Genomic DNA, 22816 nt, shown 5'->3' with positions numbered 1-22816 from the left:
CTAGGCATAAATGGGTTAATAGTCCTTGTAAATTTAACTTAAATGGGAAATTTGTTAGCTTTTGGGGTAATACTGTGAATTCTTTTTGTCAGCAAAGTAAGAAATTAGATATGTTAACGAGCACCTGCGGAAACATGTAAACTTCCTCACTCCACTGAAAACAATAATTGACTGTCTTACCCCAAAAGCAAACAAATGTTCCTTTTTGAATATTCTCAATAATGGCATCAGTTATATTAGAAGTCAATCAATGTTGTTTGATTAAAAATATATTTAAGAAATAAAGTATGTTTGATGGATCTTGATACAAATGAGATATAAACTAAACACTTGATACAAACATTATATGTCCCTTTGGGACTTAAATAAGGATGAAAGGAAGGACAGGGAGAATTACAGACAAGGACAAATTTGTATGCTCCCACTCCCACCAAGCAATACAAATGGCAGCTATTATAAATAGTTTACAATTACATAAATGATTTGTTTTAGTTAGCAGTAAGAATAGAGTTTTATTAATATTAAACACACACAAACTATTTTCATTGACATTTGGAGTAAAACACTACACATTATACATGGTAAATTACATTACCAACATACCTTATTGACGAGGTAGTCTTGGCCCCTGGCCAAGAAAGTATGGAGCCCCGGATTCAGAGTGGCTTCATCCTGTGGGTAGTACTATTTGAACATTTGTCCAAAGGTCCTGGACCAGGAGGAACAGGCTCTTAAAACAAAATGCAGGAATTAAATTAAATATTGAAAATAAATGAAGAAAATAATTTTTAAATGTGCTGAATGCATTTAAATATTTTTTTACTCAAATTAAAGAGAATTCAACAATTCGATTTAAGCAGATATTTTAATTATGCAAGGAGAAACTTTTGGTTCAGGGTTTGAATTTTGGCCCAAAAATAGACAAAACTATGTTCTGACCTTTTATGACTAAAACTGATATCAGATCAACTTTTATTTATTATTTATTTTCCAAGAGGTCAGTCGCAATAAGGAACAAGTCACGCAACGCCTGCTCTATCTGTTGGATCAGATAGTTTCTGTTTAAGCGACTCGTCTGAAACAATTTGTCGATTCACAGCATTAAATTGTTGCTAAGTAAAATCGATGCTGGGATGGCATTATTTAAAATTTAATTTTTTTTATATAAATATAACACAGATGTGTAGTATATTTTTTTTGTCATTTTCCTCTCTGCTTTATTTGCACTGTTTGGTTTTGGAATTTCCGATTTACAAAAATGACTATAAGGTGGTATATCTATGCCCTGAGGGCATATTATATTTTTTCAACAGTGCTCCCTTTAAAATGTAAGTTGGGATTGATACCACTGGATTTTTTGCTCACTTTTGGGGCAGATTTCCAATCTCAAAAAGTATACTGTATTTTTTTTTCATTCAAATGTAGAGCCTTAAAGGGACCCATTCCTAATTGAAAAAAGTAAATATTTTCCCAAATTTGACCTAAAATCTCCCTATCGTACGTTTCTTTTGTTAAGAAAATTTTTAAAGTATATAATATATTTTCATGAAGATATGCACCTCTAAAATTCATTAATGTTCATCTTGTTGGTTAATAATATTTGCAAAGAAAGAAAAATTTACGTTTGATACTATACAATTTTTAATGTGAAACTGTACAATTTTTAATTTGAGACAATCTAATTTTTAATGTGACACTATGTTAGAGTACCAGGTTTAACATGAGTCAAGCAACTTTAAATGTGAAACTCTACAACTTTAAATGTAAAACATTTTCTAACTTTAAAGTTTAAGATTATCAACTGTATGGCATATGATAAGAATCAATAGATATGAGTTTAATACTGTCAGTGTATGAGTACTTGATCATACACGTTGTTTTCTATGGATTAGACAGAAATGCAGAAATACAGATGGACGTCTATGGTTAATTCAGTATATGATACTCTATCTTGCTAACAGGGCCTTCATAATTTTACGTGTTAATATTGCATATTCTGCTTAAAACTATTCGCTGTAAGTGATGTTGAATCTATACTACCATAATTAATCTAAGTTTTCAGACAGTTAAACAAAATAAAAATGAATGTTTGTCCAAAAATGTTGATACCAAACATATTCCAAAACTGCAGGTGTCCGAAAATATAGAAACAAAAAATAATGTGGCGAAAATTTAGAGAAACTTAAAATATCGCATGGACGATCAGATAATACATATAATGCAATACATAAAGCGACCTATGTATCAATGACTAATACAACATGATTGTTAAATACCACGCCAAAGCTATGCCACCTTAACCCTTAACCTAGAATGATATAGAACAAAAAGTAAAAACATTAAACATACTGCTTACTTCATACGATATCAGTTAAAAGGCTGTTCGGTGAAGACATTTTCCATTACAGGTAAACACAGTTATTTACCAATTCACGCAAAATGCAAAAACGGGGCACAATGCATGTGGCTAGTGTTGTCCCACATTAGCCTGTGCAGTCTGTACATCTAATCAGTTATGACATTATCTGCTTTTATGTGATTTTTAGTTTAAAGGTTTATTCACAAAGTGTTGTCTTTGATTTGCCTGAGCAAACTTCACATGCTTTTTTTGGGACAACACTATCCTCATGCATTAAGCCCTGTTTTCCCAGAATGAGTCTGAAATACTACCTGTTGTTGTTAATGCTGCGGCTGCCATTAATGGGATACAGACAGAGATGGTGCAAGTCCAGATGCCAAAGTCAACAAACCCAAAACCTGGCATGTCAGTAAACAGCTGCTGCTAAATGGCAATCACAGACTGCTCCTTGGGCGTCAGGTTCACATTATTTCAGAGCAACATATTGAGGTCAGTCACAATTACAGAAAGTCACTTAATGCCTGCTCTATCTGCTGTATAATGACAAATCTTTTTCACTTCAGCAACTCATCTGGAACAAGTTGTCCATGTCCAGCATTGAATGGGACAAAAGTCGGACTCATCAAGGCTCTGCTGTTTGAAGCCAACATTGGAGAAGATGTGGCGTGCTAGGCTGATGCAAGGCGTCTTGCTACTTAATTTCTTGAGCGAGTTGAAGTATTTGTTAAAGAAGGGGGTGCGAATTGCCATCAACATTTACTTCAACGATATTTGTCTTGTTGGCTAATACTGTTTGCTGAAAAGAAAAACTTAACATGTGAGATAAAACAACTTCAAATGTGAGACTGCATAACTTTTAAAGGGGCCGTCCAGCAGATTGGTACATTGACATCATTAAAAAAAGTTGTTTCAGATTCACAAATTTTCGTTTTTTATGATATTTTTGAGGAAATAGTAATACTGACAATTAACAATGCTTTTAAATTTCCATTATATGCATCTTTTGACAATTTGAAGACAAATTATAAAGCGTCGTGCGACGTGAAACGGTTGAATAATTTGGAAAGTTCTGTAACAGTTGTTGTAGTTATATTTTGGGAAACTAAGAGGATTGCTTATATAGGTAAAAATACATCCGCTCTAAGCATGAACATGGATGGTCGAGTGGTCAAGGCGGAAGACTTTTAACTCCAGGACTCCAGGGGTCAGTTGTTCGAGCCCTGTTGAGGGTTATTTTTGTTTTGCCCCACCACTATAGTGGAGGACATATTGTCTTTGCCCTGTCTGTTGGTATGTCTGTTGGTCTGTTGGTTTGCTCCAACTTTAACATTTGCCATAACTTTTGCAATATTAAAGATAGCAACTTCATATTTGGCCTGCATGTGTATCAAATGGAGCTGCACATTTTGAGTTGTAAAAGATCAAGGTCAAGGTCATCCTTCAAGGTCAAAGGTCAAATCTATATTGGTCAAAATCGCTCATTTAATGTCACTTTTGCAATATTGAAGCTTAGCAACTTGATAATTGACATGCATGTGTATCTCATTGAGCTGCACATTTTGAGTGGTGAAAGGTCAAGGTCATCCTTCAAGGTCAAAGGTCATATATATGGGGACATGTTTTCTTTTTTTTAAAGTTGTATTATTGTGTGTTTTTTCTGGAGATATTTGGGTCAAATGTTTAAATTTATCAACATAAAGCATTTAATGACATGCTTCATTCAATACATGCCAAAATCTGTTGGATGACCCCTTTAATATGAGTATGAGCAATACAACTTTAAATGTGACACTACACAACTTAAAATGTGAGACTGTACACCTTTAAAAGTGAACATATACAACTTTACATTTGAGACTATACAACTTTAAATGTGTGACTATACAAATTAAAATATAACACTGTACACCTTTAAAGGTGAACATATACAACTTTACATTTGAGACTTTACAACTTTAAATGTGTGACTATACACATTAAAATGTTACACTGTACACCTTTACAGGTGAAACCATACAACTTAAAATGTGAAACTATACAACGTTAAATGTGAGACTTTTTTCAACTTTAAATGTGGGACTATACAACTGTAAAGCATATCTTCAGAAACAAATAGATGTGAGTTGAATACTGTAAGTGTATGAGTATTGGATCACACACGTTTGGCTATGGATTAGAAACAGATACAGTAATACAGATGGACGTCTATGGTTAATTCAGTGTACCACATTCTTTCTTGCTAAAGGGGACTTTTATAATATTAATAGTTATTATTTCCTATTATCAGCCTATTCTGGTTAAAACTATGCAATGTAAGTGATATTGAATAGATACAACATGCAGTTATACAGTGTGTCTACATTATATGGCATCTGTTTGTAGGACACACCTTAGATTTAAAGTTTCACTTCTAGTGTTGAAATTGTGTGCATTAGGATATTAAAGCAATACAGCACCATTGTTTCTGGCAAACATCTGGGCTCTGATTTAAATAATAATCAAATCCAATTACAATCCAAAAGCTGTATTGAAAACATTGACTTCACTAAGGTACAATAGTAATGATTAGCGCTAATTGTTAACAACTGCATTATCCGTTGTGTGTTTTTCAGGTGTTGCAGGGAAGCGGCGGATCTGGATCAAAGACAAGAACGCTTTATGATCGACAAATGACTGATATAGATTCTGCATTATTATTACAAAGAAATTAGTAAGCGTTTCCTGTGCCAATAAAACTAGTGTAAAATGCACGCCATCATCTACAATTGCAACGATAATTGGGAAGCAAGACGCCTATCACTAGATTTAAGGTGGAATTCAAACAAGAAGTTATGAGCATTTTTCAAAACCTAAACGCAGATTTGAAACCTAAACACGGACCCGAAGTTGAAGGTCAAGGTCACAGGGGTTAACAATTGTGCACGTATGAAAAGGCCTTGTCTATATACACAGTGATACCAAATATGAAGGTTATATCTCAAGGGACATTGCAGTTATGAACATCATTCGAAACCTAAACGCAGATTTCGAAACCTAAGCGGACCCTAAGTTCAAGGTCAAGGTCATAGGGGTCAAAACTTGTGTTCGTTTGGAAAGGCCTTGTCCATATACACATGCATACCAAATATGAAGGTTATATCTCAAGGGACATCGAAGTTATGAGCATTTTTCGAAACCTTAACGCAGATTTCGAAACCTAAACGCGGACCCTAAGTTCAAGGTCAAGGTCACAGGGGTAAAAATTTGTGTGCGTATGGAAAGGCCTTGTCCATATACACATGAATACCAAATATGAAGGTTACATCTCAAGGGACATAGAAATAATGAGCATTTTTCGAAACCTAAACCCACAGTGTGACGGAAAGACGGACAGACAGACAGACGGACAGTCCGATCACTATATGCCCCCATTTCTTCGAAAGAAAAGAAATAAAAGACTAGTAAATTTATATGTGCTAAACATGGTCTACCTCCTGCAAGTTATACTCTCAAGGGTTTTCCCATTTTTCCCACCGCAATTTATCGCGGAAATGTACTACCAACAAATCGCCCTTCCCAAAATAAAATACGCTTTTTACCAAAATACGCTTAAAAAAGTGTATTTTTTCTGCGCTTTTTACTAAAAGTGTATTAATTCTGCACGGTTTTCCTTAGTAAGTGCACTAAAGTGCATTTTTGCTGTATCTTTATTTTCTTCAAGCGTATTTTTCTGTACTTTTTTATCTAAGAAGTGTATCTTTTTCAAAACAAGTGTATCTTTTGTAGACAAAGCGTATCTTTTTATGCAAGAAGTGCATTTTTGTGCATTTAAGTGTATCTTCTTAATTGTCAAAAAATACGCTTTCTGTACAAGTGTATCTTCTTAAACTTTAATATTCTGTGTATTTTTAATCATTTGACTTAATCAGAACACTATAGGAAATTACTGAAGTTAAAGGACAGCAATGTCTTTAATAGCAGGCTTGTACTGAATTCTTTCTTATCTTCACATTATATTAATGGTCTTATTGTAGAAATTTGTCTGCTCATAAAATTAAACAAAAAATTAAACAACCCACATAAGTGTTTTTTTTAAAGTTTATTCAAAACATGTAATACGCAATCTATCACTATGATGTGAGAAATCATTGAAATAAAACTTTACGTATCCATCTATTTTGCATCTGTCTGTCTATTCTAATCAATATTAAAATATTAAAAAATATCTGGTTAAATAACAATTATGAATTAAGTCAATAAATAACACTTTCCAATAAATTGAAATAAGTGTAAATGTTCTGTCAAATACAAATATGTTTAAAAGCAATATTTTCAACTGTTGCCATTCACATTCAGTTTCATATGATACCATCATATCCATTTTCTTAATTTGTAATAAAAAAATAAGATGCCAAACATGACCTGTGTTACATTAACAGTCAACAAAATAACAAGACAATACCTAAAAACACCCCTTTTCACACCACTAACAATAAACAGATAACAATCTTTCAGGCATTCAGAGTTAAACAGGGTACTGATTATCTAGGGGCAGATAAGGCTACTGATAGGGGTTGCCCAGGGCTCTAGGAGAAGTGCCCCCCCGGAGAACTGCCCCCCCAAAGATTTTTCACTGGGCGGAGAACTGCCCCCTCACTGTTTTTTTATAGGGCGGAGAACTGCCCCCCTGCTGATTAATAAGGGGCGGAGAACTGCCCCCTGTCAGAATTGATGACCCGGAGAAGTGCCCCCTAATTAAAGAAATTTCGCGGCGATATATAAAGCGAGTATTATAATGACAATAACGCCAGTAACTTTCTTTCTATTATGTCTGGAAATTGAGTGAAATTTCAAAAGTAATATAAAGTTGTACAAGTAATAAAAGTTATAAAACGGCAAAAAAATACCTTCCTCGGCATGGACGTCGCCATCTTGATAATCACGTGATTTTCGTCTATGTGAACAAAGAAAAACAAATCACTTTTTGCTAATAAAAAGTTTTCGCCGCTGAATTATTTGATATTTTCCCCGTAATTAAAACAAACAATAAGCATGCAATTTAATCCATCCTTATGCAAGCTGAAAACAATAATTTATTTGTTTGTTTTCGCCAATTACGGATTTGGACGGTTCAATATAATAAACCCGTATGCGGCTTTATTCAAAGCTAACAAGTTCTTAACAATAAGGGTCGGTCCGGTCTACCAATTAAAAGATTAAAAGATCGCGGTGCTTATCGTTTACGGTAACAAGTTCTCTGCCTGCCTAATTAGCTGCTAATTAAAGCAACTGTTACCGATTCTGTTTGTTTGGCATGTCGACATGATCTGCTCAAAATGCAAACTGTTGCCGTAATATGTGTAATTAACTAAACAACATAAATAAATTGATTATAAATTCGACTTCACTCTACTTTTTTCTTCAAGTCAGCTAAATTAATGCCTTTGCTTTGCCTATTAATTTCCTTTTTTATACGTAAATTTACGTTTTTTTTTTCCATGGGTCAATACTACCTTTATAATGTAAATTAATTCCGATGTAACTTTTCCTCCATAAGTACTGAGTTGCACGTCTATATTTAGTTGCGACAGTTGGCCAGTATTAACACGCACGCGTTGCCTGTGTGGATCTCGACTATGTTTCGCGCTCTTATTAAAACACGACTTTTACATGGCATTCATGTATAGTGAGTGGTGCAGATGCGTACCAAGGGCCTTAAACAGTATTATCACATGCCTCTAGACAATTTGTGTTATTCAGTTCGATAAATGGTAATATACTTGTACTGAAATTCAATTGTTACCGGATAAAATGTGTACGGCGATAACGTAAAATTACCCGTAAGTATTGTTTTCACTACGTAACTAATAACTAATATGACACCGGGGGCAGTTCTCCGCCCCTACAGATTTGATGGGGGGGCAGATATCCGCCTACTAAATTCTGAAAGGGGGGCAGTTCTCCGCCCCTACCGATTTGATGAGGGGGGCACCTCTCCGCCACCTTTAAAATAAGGGGGCAGTTCTCCGGGGGGCAGTTCTCCGGGGGGGCGCTTCTCCGGATACCGTTGCCCAGACATAAGGCTGGAATGAGGTATAAGACTTTTGATTGTTTCAAATTTTTGCACAGGAAATTATTTGAAAATAACAACTTTTGAAAAACAAGCTGGTTTCAGCAATTGAATATTGATATAAATTAAATTAACATTGAGACTTATAGTTTGTTCTGTAAAATGTATTGAAATACTGTCAGCATGAAGTTTTGTGTGTTGAAAACAATGTGTTTTTACTACAATTTGGAAATCAACAATAAGTTTGTTGGAAAAGAGGTTCAACTGTTTTTTGGAATACTGAAGAACAGTTTTAACAGGTTTGTATTGTCATTTCTTCATCCTTTTTTAATTTAGTTTATTTAATTAATTATGATCATTATTATATTTATGTATTGTCACTGGGAAATGTAAATTGATAAGTTAATGTATTGCAATTTAAAGGAAAAAAAACACAATTTGAAGCAAATATAGATAAACATACACATGACAAAGTGTAAATGTTGTGAACAGTGAATTGTTGTGGTTGTGTTTTATGATTATTGTCATCTTTATTGTTATTTATAGATATTTCTGGTTATTACTGAACAGATTTCTTTCCCTCATATTTTAATGTTGAAGGTTAAACTCTTGCCCCAAGAGCAAAAGGGGTTATTATACTACCTGATGTATGGACTTTTACACCAGGCTTTTACCCTGCACGAGCTGGCCAACTTGAGGGGAACTGAAGTGGTCAAACCTCGCCTTTTCCTTGAACAAGAAAGCTGGATTTGTTGAGAGGTAAAACTATACAGGTTATTGCATTTTAAAAGCGTCATAATTCTGACCAATGTGGCAAATATTTTTAGAGTTTGAAATGTGATGAAAGTAAATTACAAGCTTTGGAAAATTACCAATTGTAAATATTTTGTCAAAACTCCTTTTCTTTTTTTGGTTCCAGAGTATCATTAAAGCTGAAATCCAGCATGAAACCAGGGAGGTGAAGGCAATCGCACAGGCCATGTGCCGACTATTCACTCCCCACCAGCTTGTGACTTGCTCCATGAAGGGAGCAACAACTAAAACGGGGTCACCAAGACCAAGCATATCAACATATTTGATTTCACATTGCTATTTTTGTGATATTGTTTAATAATGTATATTATTGACATGTTATTTTTCATTGTAAAAATGAATGTAACCCAAAAAGTATGGGGACAGGGAAACATGCTGTTAAAAATGCCTGATTGTATGCTGTGATTTCGTTGAATGAAGATATGTTATTTAATGTTAATAAATATGTTTATTTACAAAGTTTATTTGCTGTACTTGTTTCAGTTCATATTTAAACTGGTCACTTTTCATATCCAAATGAATGTATCTTTAAAATACTCATTTTTCAAAGGAAGACTTAAGTGTATCTTTATCTATCTTAAAAATACTCGTTTTAAAAAGATACACTTGAGTGAATTTTAAGTGCACTAATACGCTTAAAAATACACTTGAGCGTATTTTTTTATATAAAATACACTTGAGTATATTTTAAGTGCATTAATACGCTTAAAAATACACTTGAGCGTATTTTTTATAAAATACACTTGAGTGTATTTTAAGTGCACTAATACGCTTAAAAATACGCTCGAGCGGATTTTTTTTATAAAATACACTTGAGTGTATTTTAAGTGCACTAATACACTCAAAAATACGCTTGAGCGTATTTTTTAGTATAAAAAAAATACACTTGAGTGTATTAATGCACTTAATTAACGCAGTTAAAATGCACTTAAATACACTTGAAGTGAAGTTTCTGGGGAACAAATAAAACTGAAGCGTATTAGTGCACTTTAGTACACTTAAATACACTTAAGCGCATTAATACACTTGAAAAGTGTATTTTTTTAGAGAAAAATGCAGAAAAAACACACTTTTTTGCACAGAAAAATGCACTTGGTAAAGTGAATAATACGGTGCCAATACCGCTGCGTTTTATGCGCATTAAATGCACATTTAATGCGCATTAAATGCGCATTTTACACACTTTTTCGGGAAGGGCGGGTATGGACTGAAACAATTTTCTTTATATTTTTAATCATAAATTATTAAATTGAAGTGCTGATGAATAGTCATTTTTCTTCAACACACAATTTCGAACTGACGAAAATTAAATGGTTTCAAAGTTTAAAAAAAAAAAAATTTTTTTTTTTTATAACATCTTTAACTTCAAAATAGTAATAAAACTTAGTGAAATAACTATGAAGCCAGTTATTCTTCTAAAAGACTTAGACATGTGCTAGAACTAGGGGCTAGCTCTGTGAAAAGTGTCCTTTGTCATGGCAAACCGCCAATTGGGAACTTTAGCAAGTAATTATGTTAAAATATAGACGTTTTGAGATTAGGAATGGGACTGAATAATCAGCCCCAATTTTCAAAATAAATAAAACTGTTAGGTCTCACCTGAGGCTCAAGAAGGTGAGACGAAGTGCTGGCCTCGCTGATATTGCTGAGGGCCTAGTTAGAGTTCTACCTAATGTCGGGTTGAAAGTCAAAGGGCATACTGGACCACACAACAAAACTGCTGTCATTTTTCAATGCTTTATCTAGTGTCTATTCAATGCGAGGCCGTTTTGTCTTGGAGTGTGAAGTGATCGTAACAAACCCTGATGGGTGCACCTTAAGCACCTTGTAAACGATGATGTGCAGAATTTACGCCTGAACCACACCCGATGTATTAATCATGCTATGAGTGTTCATAACAAATTTTTTTTTGTCAGCAACTGCGTAAAAAGCACTTTCACTTTGAACATTTTGGACGCATTAGAGGACAAATCAGGATGGTCCATTATGCTACAACTATTGAAATCAGAAGTAGCCCCCGTGGATAGCTTATGCTTCGAATTTTAACTCTTCTTCAACTGTTTCTTGATTTTCTCCCATAATTCGCTGTTGCTCTGTTAGTCCCACAAAGCATGGAACAAGTTATCCAACTTTTTATTCTTCGGCAATGGAGCTTAACAAACTACTCAGGCTCGAGTGCAGATCGATCAACACGGAGATGACAGTTGTTGAGAACAGCTTGTGAAAACTCAACATGCTCAGATATTCCAGCAGACCGGTATTGTTCAACGAAGCTATGGGGCAGGAGATCAAAGGGGAGGACCTATGGGTCGGGGGGAGGGGAAGGGTTGTCCTGGACTGAGGCTCCTGGGGTCCGACTGTTGCCATTGCCATGTCAACTCGATAACAATGCTCATGCTCACCTGAAAACAACAGCACCATGGGTGATATGAAACAGTTAAGAGCACCGCCTTGCGGGTGCAGACCGCTCATCTATTTTTCTTTTTAAAGGAGAAGGGACCTATCTCAATACTCCAATCAACAAATTGGAGGGGTTGGGAGGAGAGCGGTGTATAGTCTGGGAGTGTGGTCATTCATTACATTATCTTCCAAAAATATGAAATAAAAATGGGGGGGTCGGGGGTATAGTTTGAGGGTGTGGTCATTTAAAAGATGATCTTTCAAAAAATAAAAAATAAAATAAAAATAAAAATTACCTTTTTTGGGGGGGGGGGGGGGGATTGTGGGGGGGGGGCAGGCATGGGGGATGGTTTGGGTGGAGTCTATTGTAGTATGTCAGGTAAGAGTTGTTTTGTAAAAGTATCAATCAAATCTGATCACAAATAACGAAGTCATGGCAATTTTAGCAAAATTTAATTATTTGACTTTGAGAGTTGACCCTCATGATAGTATGAAAGTATTTGAAGTTTGAAAGCAATAGCCTTGATACTTTACAAGTAAAGTGGATGTAAACACAAAATTTAACCATATATTTAAAGTTACTTAGTCAAAAAAGTACCATAATTCCGTCAAAATGACATCAAGAGTTATGCAGTTTGTCCTGTACAGTCACCTTATGAAAGTTTGCGAGTGTTCCAATTCTAAAAGCGATAGCTATGATACTTTAGGAATAAAGTGGACCAAAACACAATTCTTAACGAAATTTTCAATTTGCTGAGTATAAAGGGGCATAATTCTGTCAAAATGCCTGTCAGAGTTACATAACTTTGCCTGCACAGTCCCCTTATGATAGTTAGTAAGTGTCGCAAGTATGAAAGCAATAGCTTTGATTCTATAGGAATAAAGTGGACCTAAACACAAAACTTAACCAAATTATCAATTTTCTAAGTATAAAAGGGGCACATAATCCTGGCAAAATGCACGCCAGAGATATCTACCTTTGCCTGCCCAGTCCCTTCATGAAAGTAAGTAAGTGTACCAAGTTTGAATGCAATAGCTATGATACTTAAGGAATAAAATGGACCTTAACACAAAACTTAACCAAATTTTCAATTTTCTAAGTATAAAAAGGGCACATAATTCTGTCAAAATGTACGCCAGTGTTATATTACTTTGCCTGCCCAGTCCCCACATGATAGTAAGTGTACCAAGTTTGAATGCAATAGCTTTGATACTTGATGAGAAAAGTGGACCTAAACACAAAACTTAACAGGACGCCGACACCGACGCCAAGGTGATTGGCATTAGCTCATCATTTGAAAAAAAAGACAAGCTAACAAAAAGGTTCATATAACACTCTATAACAAACTATGCCTCTTAATTGGATTGGATGTGAAGGTTTTCAACTGATACATTTCATTCTCATCAATTTTTAATCAGGCATTTCATTGGTTCCTTGTCCAAACAAGAAACCGTCGGAGACGGGTGATGCTCACCAAAGGTTTTTTGGTATATTCAGATAAAAGGAAACGTCTTAAGGGGCATAACTTTGGACAAAATAATACGATGGATGGTTTAGCAACTTAAAAATTTAAAAGGGCCATAAATCTCTTAATAAATCATCTTACCAGAACCCACAAATAACATGGGCATCTCCTCAAGGTAGTTAAGCTTCCCATAAAGCTTCATTGAATTCCTGAGTCAGTAGTTGGGGAGAAATAGCCCGGACATGAATTGCACTATATATACAGTTTATAAAAAATTTCAAAGGGCCATAACTCTGTGAAAAATCTTCCGACAAGAACCGGCTGATAATATGCACATCTCCTCTTGGTAGTAAAGATTCCCATAAAGTTTCATTGAATTCCAGATTTTAGTTGCTGAGAATTAGCCCGGACAAGAATTGCACTATATGTACAGTTAATGCAAAATTTCAAAGGGCCATAACTCTGTGAAAAATTATCTGACCAGAACCCGCTGATAATATGCACAACTGCTCTTGGTAGCGAAGCTTCCCATAAAGTTTCATTGAATTCCGGTCAATAGTTGCTGAGAAATAGACCGGACAAAAATTGTGCACGGACGGACAGACGGACGGACGGATGAAGCGGCGACTATGTGCTCCCCCCCCCCCAAATAAATGTTGGGGGAGCATACAAAGCATGACAATTTATTCAATCAAACCATTTCGTATTAAATCATTAAAAGTGTTGGTCAATGTTATATTAAACTGTAAATTTATAATAACGTTTTTTTCTCAACTTGAAGAGATGTTATTTCGTAAACCAATATGCAGCTCATTAATATTAATTGTTGTCGTCTCAGATAAGCATATTAAGTCCACATAAGCTAATCAGGTAGGACACTTTCCCACTAGACTGGATTTTTATGAAAAGGGCAATTCCTTTCAACGAAAAATACCTTTGTAGAGGAAAGTGTTGTCCCTATTAGTCTGAGCACTGCGCAGACGAATATGGAATAACAATTCGAGAACATGCATTAAGCCCCATTTTCCCACAGCACGGCTCATTTATTTATGTTTGCCAGTTCTGTCCTGCATAACAACACAAACATAATGTAAAATGTAATGTTTTCTAATGGTACTTATTCAATTAATCACTTAGCTTTTAAAATGCCCCAAAGGTGTTTTATTTTAGATATATGTTTCAATAGACAAACATTTAAAAGTAAATCAACAAACAGTGGTAGACATAATTGGAAGGCAACTAAAGGGCAACAACTCACTGCTTGTGCAGATCTACAGTTATATCCCTTGTTAGTGTCAGCTTCATAAACTTAACAGCAACAAGGGCAACAACTCATTGTTGGTGCAGATCAAAAGTTTTCTCCCTTGTTAATATCAGCTAAATTAATTAAAGGCTCTATAAAGGTCACAAATCCAATTATTATGTATATCAACCGGTCTTATTTTTACCGGATTTCAGTTACTCTTGCATAAAAACTGATAATAACACAGCTTAGGTACAACGTTGTCCAGAATTATGGAAGATAAACCCGTTACATAATTGGAAGAAATGTTTACATTTTTGCAACTAACGTGATGTGTAGCCTCAGAGCGTTGACATATGCTAAAAATAGCCGAAAGAAAATTCAAATTTAATTCTATTTTAACAACTTTTTACCAGCAGAAAGTAACTTATTACGGTAGATCACTACAAACGTTTTAACCATTTAGAAGAGACCTACTTTGTGAGTGATACCGAAAAACGTTAAAAGTCATCGTTATAGTTTTGGTGACCTGAGTCACTTTCACTTTCTCTTTCGCAAGTTAACAGCAATGTAAATAAACTGATAACCTTTATAAATAAAATATGAAAAAAATATTTTAAAATCTGTAAATAATTACGAATCTTCACCTTTATAGAGCCTTTAAACAGTAACTTCAGGTAAACAACTCACTGCTGTTGCAGATCTTCAGTTCTCTCCCTTGCAAGTGTCAGCTAAAATGTCTTTCATGATGCGATCTTAAGACATGGAACGACCCCATCATGCCCCAACATCACTGGACTCGAATGTTTTGGGTCAAATTGGCTAAAATCCCCTTATGACATCAATTAGGAATAATTACTGTAATTACTGTGATTATTAATGACATTTGCAAAATTCTTAGACTTTTTTTAAATTTGGAAATAATGGGTTAATGTTTTCCTTGCATAAAACTTAATTGCACAAACCCTTCAAATTATTATTTTATATGCAATTTTGCTAGTTTGCAGTGTCAGTGCCAATTAGCCCGCAAGCATATAAGCAAATGCCTTGAACGTGTACTTTATAAAGAAGGAAATAAATGGCTGTCCACATTCACCTGGGAGTAAAATTCTGTTACAGGCCACATGCCCTGAACGGCTTTCAGCTGGCTAAACTAGTTTGCCCGTATTTGAAGACGCCTAAAGTTCCACATTTTTACAGTAACCAATACAAATACATTATTTTTTTCCAAGTAAATGCGAACATTAACTTTGTTTGATAAATTCAGGGGAAAAAAATCTGTAAAAATAGTAAATAACACCCACACACACAAATCAAATCACAGGGCTTGTTTTGTCTCATCCTTGTGAAGCGGCCTTGGCCCCCTCATATTGTGAAAAAATAAGTCGAAAACAAAAGTTTGAAAATATTAATTAGTTACAAACGTCTTTATGTAAATTTGTGGATTTTTTATTTTGTAAAACCAAGGAATTTGTACTTGATTTTTTGTTATGTTTGTGAATTTAATTTGTGTATCAGTAAATCCATGAAATCAACAGTTATTAATGTCCCACAAATAAAAGTGATTTTAAAATTCATATATAACATTTTCTGTAAAATGTGTTTGTAATGCTTTATTTTATTTATTTTTAATATATATATATCGTTTCTTAGTCAGGTGTATTCCTTAGTTTTAATACAATCTAAATATTTATTGCTGTATATTATAATTAGTAAAAAATTGCCATTCTACTATTCTGTGAACAAGTCCTAATACATGAATAGGTTCTCTTCATACATTTTTTATTGTACATGCATTATTGCATTTTTTTTCAAATAAAGACTTAAGAACTCGAGCCTTGTTCTGGGAAAATTGGGCTTAATTCATGTGTATATATAGAGAATATATGGTTGGTGACTTTTGATATCATGTGATATCAGACGAGGCTGATGTGGCGTAGGAAAAGGCGAGGCTTGCCGAGCCTTTTCACACGCCATATCGGCCGAGTCTGATATCACATGATATCAAAAGTCACCAACCATATATTCTATTTATTATGCCACATAAAAAGCAGAAAAGCAAATTTCAACGAGATAACGAAAACATACCACCGCAAATTTTTATTGATTTACGGTAGTTTAATATGCAAATTAGACGCGGCCTTATTACATCCGCTAGTGTCTGCATATTTCCACATTAAAAATAGTTCAAAAGTTAACAATAAACAAGAACATTTTAACGCACATAATTTAACAAAATAAAAAATAAAATGACTTCAGAAATCAATACTTGAAATTAAATTTTTTGCACTAAATATAAATTTACAATATATTTTATGCTAACAAATTTGCCTTGTACATGTAAGTTTTACAAACAAACTAACGGCCATTATCATGGCGAACGTGTCAACAGTGTTATGTGAAAATTTGAAACAAGAAAATGGACTATAACAATATCTAATGGGGTTTTAACGTTACGTTTACATTGAATTTTAAATCAGTTACTTATTTTTCATTTTTGGCATCACCGTAGTAAACATTTAAGTTTGAAATGTTCACTGTTGCCCGAAAAAACAGACCCCCACGTGTCAAGTCAAAGTGGGTGGGGAAAGAGACTGCTTCTGGATTTAAAGTTGCTGTAACTTCTTGAGGAAGCTGTTGTTGTCCAGGATTCAGAAGTGCTGCAAGTTGTGAATGGAACGAAGATGAAATGGCAATGCTTTCGCGCTGCATTATGCTTTGGGACATGTTAGATGCAATGGATTCGTTGCTTTTGGCAATGCTAGTACCTGCCAAAATATTGGAACATTTCTTTTGAGTCTGAAGGGAAATGTTGCTATAGTTTATAATGCTTTGAACGTTTTTGTGTCCACTGATTTGCATTATATCCGTGGGGCAGCATCCTGAATCCCGCAGCTTCTGTACCATGTGCTTCCTTGCAGAGTGATTTGTAAGTTTTCTACTGATTGCTGAATTAATGCACATGTGTTTCATAATTTGTGCATTTTTTTTTATTCCCATTTGCATGCTTATGGACCATTGCTCAGTTTCAGTAGTCGCAGTGATGTTGGCTTTTGTACTTGTTGACAAGTAAAATGGGTCGCTGGGTTTGGAAAACCGATGGGGCCGTTTTGACGCATATATTCTATAATACAAATTTAAAAGTTTAAAGAAATTTTATGAAATAAATTTAGTTTATATATAACTTTTTTTTAACAATTTATTTTTCTGTATCGTATAAATGGGTTTTTTCAATTCTGTATATAAAAATCATGTGGATTAACTTATTTGGACATTTTATTATTTTTTTCTTTAGAACACATTTGGATGGGTCTTCATCATTGGCCCAAATTCTTGGCGGCACAGTTATTGCTTCGTCAGTTGCACCCGTTCGAGTCTTTGTCTGCCTCTCGACCAACTCCAGATACTCATCTCCCTCTACGTCTCGGCACAGCTTCACATCACCCCATCTAATTAATTCGGAAAGGTGAATTTTTTTTTTTTCTACTTTACTTTTGAGAGTAGTTTTTTATGCTATATTTTCTTAATGTTTTATATTCAAATGTTATAGATTTCAAGTTAAATTAATTGTTCAACAATAAATTGTTAATTTTTTATTACTCAAGCAGTTCTGTTATTTGCTGTTTGGTTTAGTTTTTTCTTAGGGCTTATTTTTTTAAGTTTTCAGGTTGACGACCAGTGAAAACAATGTTATGTTCAGTTTAAGTTGTTGCGACAGAACACTCTACGAACACATTTTTAGATACATGTACAATCTAAATTGCAGACACTGGAAAGTTGAATTGTTAATGTGTTATAAGCATAGTTCGCCTTTATATTTATAAGACAGAAAAAGTGACGGAAAAATTTGCATTTTTAAGTTATAGTTATAAGTCAAGATGCATCGTAAATATTCTGTATTCCAGCAAGTTTGAAATTTTATTTTTTACCGTAAATTGTAATGTTCTTCCACACTCCCCATGCCAAAGTTTGTTGTGAATCGGAACCATAGAGAGTTTATTATGGCCTGTGGACTTCCATTACCAAGTTGCCCTTCATCGTAGAGCTTTTGAATTTCATGCTGCTCAATTGGTTGGGCCGCATTCGCCTTGGTTCCTTTTCCTTCTTTCTTAACTTTTTCCATTTTAGACTGGAAGAAGGTTTGAAAATCAAATCACCTTCAATCATTTTGAATGTCAAAATTATAGTATTTGTGTGTTAGTAATTAACCCTTTCAGTGCGGGAACCGAATATTGAAGGTCTTTGCAAACAGTTTGGATCCAGATGAGACGTCACAGAACGTGGCGTCTCATCTGGATCCAAAATGTTTGCTATTCTGATAATATTCTTTGAAAAAAATCGAAGAAAATGCTAATTTTAGAAATTCAGCAGACGACATTTTAGCAGACGACAAATTTCCCAGCATGCAAAGGGTTAAGTTGATACATTGTCACACGGCTTTTTTTCCTACCCCCCCCCCCATTTTGTAAAAAAATGGCTCGCGGACTGTTCATAATTGTGAAAATAATGAGTCGAGGACTGTTCAACAAATGAGTCGCAAACTTTCTAGATTGTAAAATAATGAGTCGAACACTTTCTAAAATTGTGATAATTTGAGTCGCAAACTTCTTGAAATTGAGAAAATTTTAGTTGCTTACTTCTTGAAATTGTGAAAATTTTAGTTGCCAATTTTCTAAAAATGAGAAAAAGTGCAATTCTCACAGAAAGGAAAAAAGCCCTGTGTCATTGAATGTTTTACGAACATTCAAAAATTAAAAAAAAAGATTTTTTTATTTTAACAACATATAAATAAAATATTAACGAAGTGCATAATTTGCATTTATTAACTTACTGAAAGTGTTTCCCTGAACCGTGGGAATCCATTGTGCTGTCCCTAAGTGATGGTGATTTGATAATTATTAAGTTGAAGTTCCTTGTCTATACTTGATACAAAAGATCTCAGTGAGGTTGTTTCGTACTCGTCACCATTTTCTTTTCTTATAGACAAAATGAACATGCATAAGATGATATCAAGTTCTTTCATTTCAATTTGTGTTATATCAGTAGGTAATTGTTGTTGTTTTAAAAATGTTTTCAACTTCTTCAAATTTGAGTCATGCTTTCTGACTGTTTTTGTTTTTTTTGCTGAGCCTTGTATTTGTCAATGTCTCCTAGGCTTATTGGCACAAAGCCTTTTATTTCTTTTGATTTATGATCATTTTCTTTTAGCTCATTTGAGACTAGAATTTGCTCCTCTGCTGGTGGTTTTTGAATGATTTCGTTAGAGGATGGTTCTTCCATGTCATCATCAAAAGATGAAGAGTCGATATTGAATTCTGACATTATGTTGGGGTCGACTTCGGTCACATTCAAAATTACCTGTTTATTTTCATACTCATTTAACCATTCCAAATCAATGTTGAAATTTGGAAAATCAGACATGTTTATTGATTTAAATCAAACACCTGATCAGTCTTTTTTTTTTTACTTTAAGTAAAACCTTTACATGATTATTGTTAGTTTTTTAGTTAAAATCTGTTGCGGTCGTCTGCACCAAATGATGGTAGCGGCCCAATAAGTATTTGTGTTCTTTTTTTATTGATTACTGCTTTTTTCATTCATATTTTTCGTTTTTATTTTACTTTCATAACATATGTGCATTTTATCAATAAATACTACTTGTTAATTAATGTTGTGAATAAAATATGAATGGATTGGTTTGTTTACATTTTAATGAAATAAGCGATATTCCATGCCTACAAAAAGTAGTTCTCCGAGTGGGCGGGACTTAGTATTATAAAACATGGAACGCTAGAAATTAGAATTATGAACTCAAATTCGGGCGGAGTTAAACAATGTCATTAATGGGCGGAGCCTAAAAGTGTTATCGGATGGGTATCCGATAACACTTAAAAATATCATGTCAGCGTCTCCAACGTAAATGTGCAGTCGTGGCATAATAAAGTGTCGTCCCTGACCTGAGACGACAATTTCCGCCTAGATTTGATTTTTGTTTAGGAGGAATTTCCTTTAAACAAAAATTCCTCAAAAGCAGAAAATATTGTCCCTGAATTAATTTGAATGCATTAAGCCCCCCTCTTCCCAAAACGATGCTTAATTTGAATTCCCTTTTGAAATTCTCTGTTACTCAGGTTTGGAAAGCCCCGATCTGAAGAAGGGTTTGCGTTTATAATGGATCTTCAAGTAAAATAAGTCATTTTACCTTTTGTGAAATCGTATCAGTATTGTCCAATTCATCTTTATTATTCTTAATACAGAGGTACACAGTCAAATCATTATTATTATTGGGACATTATTGTGTTTTGATTGTAAGGCTTTACAGATCCACAAATTTAACACAAAAACACTGACACAAATTCCTCATTTATTTGTCCAAACTGAGCAATCCACGCTTAACTACGGTGTCCACGAAAGTCTTTTCAACCAGGAAATTTCATGCAGACAAATATGAATGGTTTACAGTTTACAAACAATTAAAAAGGATAGTTTACCTTATGTAAATTCATACTGTTCTTTTCAACCTCATCTGTTTTGCATTCTTAATACATAGGAAATAAACAAGCATGCCTTTTCCTTGTATATTTATGGGTAAGTGAAACAGACCCATACGAATAGCGTTTTTCTTTTTTTAATAAGTACCTTATGATTAATATATCTCAATTATATTTCAATTAAATCTAGAAAAGTATATTACTATCATACTATGATTTTATTTTTATAATTTGAAGTATTAGAAAGAGTTATATTATATTAGTTTTGCTGAAATCAATGGACTTTTCGCACACAAAATGTCAAAATCCCAAAATTGCATTTTTTTCCCAAAGTGGCCAAGAAAAGGCCTTACAATTAAAACGTCTATTTTACCTTCTGCGTACTCAGGTCATTCTTGTCCACCACATCCTCATCATTGTTGTCCTGACTCAGCAGCCACTGGAAAAGCAGAATAGATTGATGTATTTATTGTATTTATATTTAGGACTCACACATATTTATATAAATGTAATGAAAATCAATAACAAATGTTCAACAGCCTCAAATACGACAAATTAATAAATCTCACATTTAACAAGGTCTGTTTGTAAAACATGCATGCCCCGATACGGGCTGTCAATTGCGGTGGCAGCCATCATGTGAATTCATTTTTTGGCACTGTAACCTTTAACCTAGTGACCTGAAAATCAATAGGGGTCATCTGCAAGTCATGATCAATGTACCTATTAAGTTTCATGATCCTAGACCTAAGCGTTCTTGAGTTATCATCCGGAAATCATCTGGTGGACGGATGGACATACGGACATATGTGCAAAACAATATACCCCCTCTTCTTCGAAAGGGGGCATAAAAAGTGTTTCCTTTCTGTAAATATTTTGAAAAGTATCAATATATACTACTCGAAAGATAACTTAAACAATTTCATATTTTATAAATAAAAGTATTCATCCATTTACATTTCTTACATGGCATGGTATTTATAGAAATGAAAGTCTAAAAATAGCCCTAGTTGCTATGTACATGTGCATCTATATATTAAATTTTCATGTGAAATGCTTTGTTTTTTCATGGAAAGTTTCCAAGAACGTAAATTTAGGACCATAATGACAAAAATGTTATGCCAACATAACATAATATGCAAAAAATCTAATGTTCAAACAAAACCCCTCACAATGTGTAATCAGCTAAGAATATGTGTACATAAATTATTTGTATCTTTAACTACACACTAATGTTGTATTGTAACATCACACACTACTATGTTCGTATGCAAAACAACACATTGTCATTGAAATACTAATCACTAATTACAACAACTTATACATACATGTACACACTATTCCACTCTGAACACCAGGATGTCGTCCCCAGCCTGTCCCACAATGATGGAGGATGTGGTGCTGCTGTAGCAGACTGACCATGGCCTCCACACTCCATCCTCCTTAGTAGCCAGCGTAGCCAGCTTACTCTCTCCCTCCCAGCCCACCTGTAGTACAGTGTAGGGCAGGTATCCACAGACCAGCACCTGGCCTGCAGGGGTCACATGTAGACCACCTAGGCCACCTAGTGCTGGGTCTGTGTATGTAGCCAGGAGTGTGCCATCCCTGGCCAGGGTGAGAAGCTTGTCCTGCGGGTAGCTGGTGAAGGTGATGTACAGCCTGTCTCCTGTGGGACTCACAGCACAACTGTCTACTGCAAAACAGAGTAACATCAAGATATTGAATTACTGTTAATGTTAAATAATCTTATTAAACATACTGCAGTGATATTGTATTACGCATATGTTGTTATAAAGAGGCTTTTACACATCTAAAATATATGCATACATTTCAATGATTCAATAGCTACGCGTGACAATTAACTTAAGTAGCAGAGCTATTGTGTTAACGTTTGACATGTTGAAATTCGACTGGTGAGTAAGATATAAATTGAAGCAAAACAATTACACAGATGGAAACAATTACACATACAAAAACAATTGCACAGTTCAATCA

The 22816-nt window shown here is 34.4% G+C and overlaps 1 long non-coding RNA gene across 1 annotated transcript in view; it reads right to left on the bottom strand.

Annotated features, from left to right (window-relative positions):
- LOC127881682 (uncharacterized) overlaps positions 1-22511 on the bottom strand; it is a 30871-nt gene extending 8360 nt beyond the window's left edge. The window contains exons 1-6 of the long non-coding RNA XR_008050192.1: positions 22150-22511; positions 21195-21260; positions 10821-11623; positions 2671-3155; positions 940-1075; positions 604-730 (exon numbers count right to left, since the gene is read on the bottom strand). This is a non-coding gene — a long non-coding RNA (uncharacterized LOC127881682). The remainder of the gene's footprint in view (positions 1-603; positions 731-939; positions 1076-2670; positions 3156-10820; positions 11624-21194; positions 21261-22149) is intronic.
- Positions 22512-22816: the final 305 nt, after the last annotated feature.

The sequence above is a fragment of the Dreissena polymorpha genome, chromosome 1 (genome assembly GCF_020536995.1).
Source record: "Dreissena polymorpha isolate Duluth1 chromosome 1, UMN_Dpol_1.0, whole genome shotgun sequence".
NCBI lineage: Eukaryota > Metazoa > Mollusca > Bivalvia > Myida > Dreissenidae > Dreissena > Dreissena polymorpha.
The sequence above is the reverse complement of the archived record's forward strand: the minus strand, read 5'-3'. Positions and strand labels throughout refer to the sequence as shown.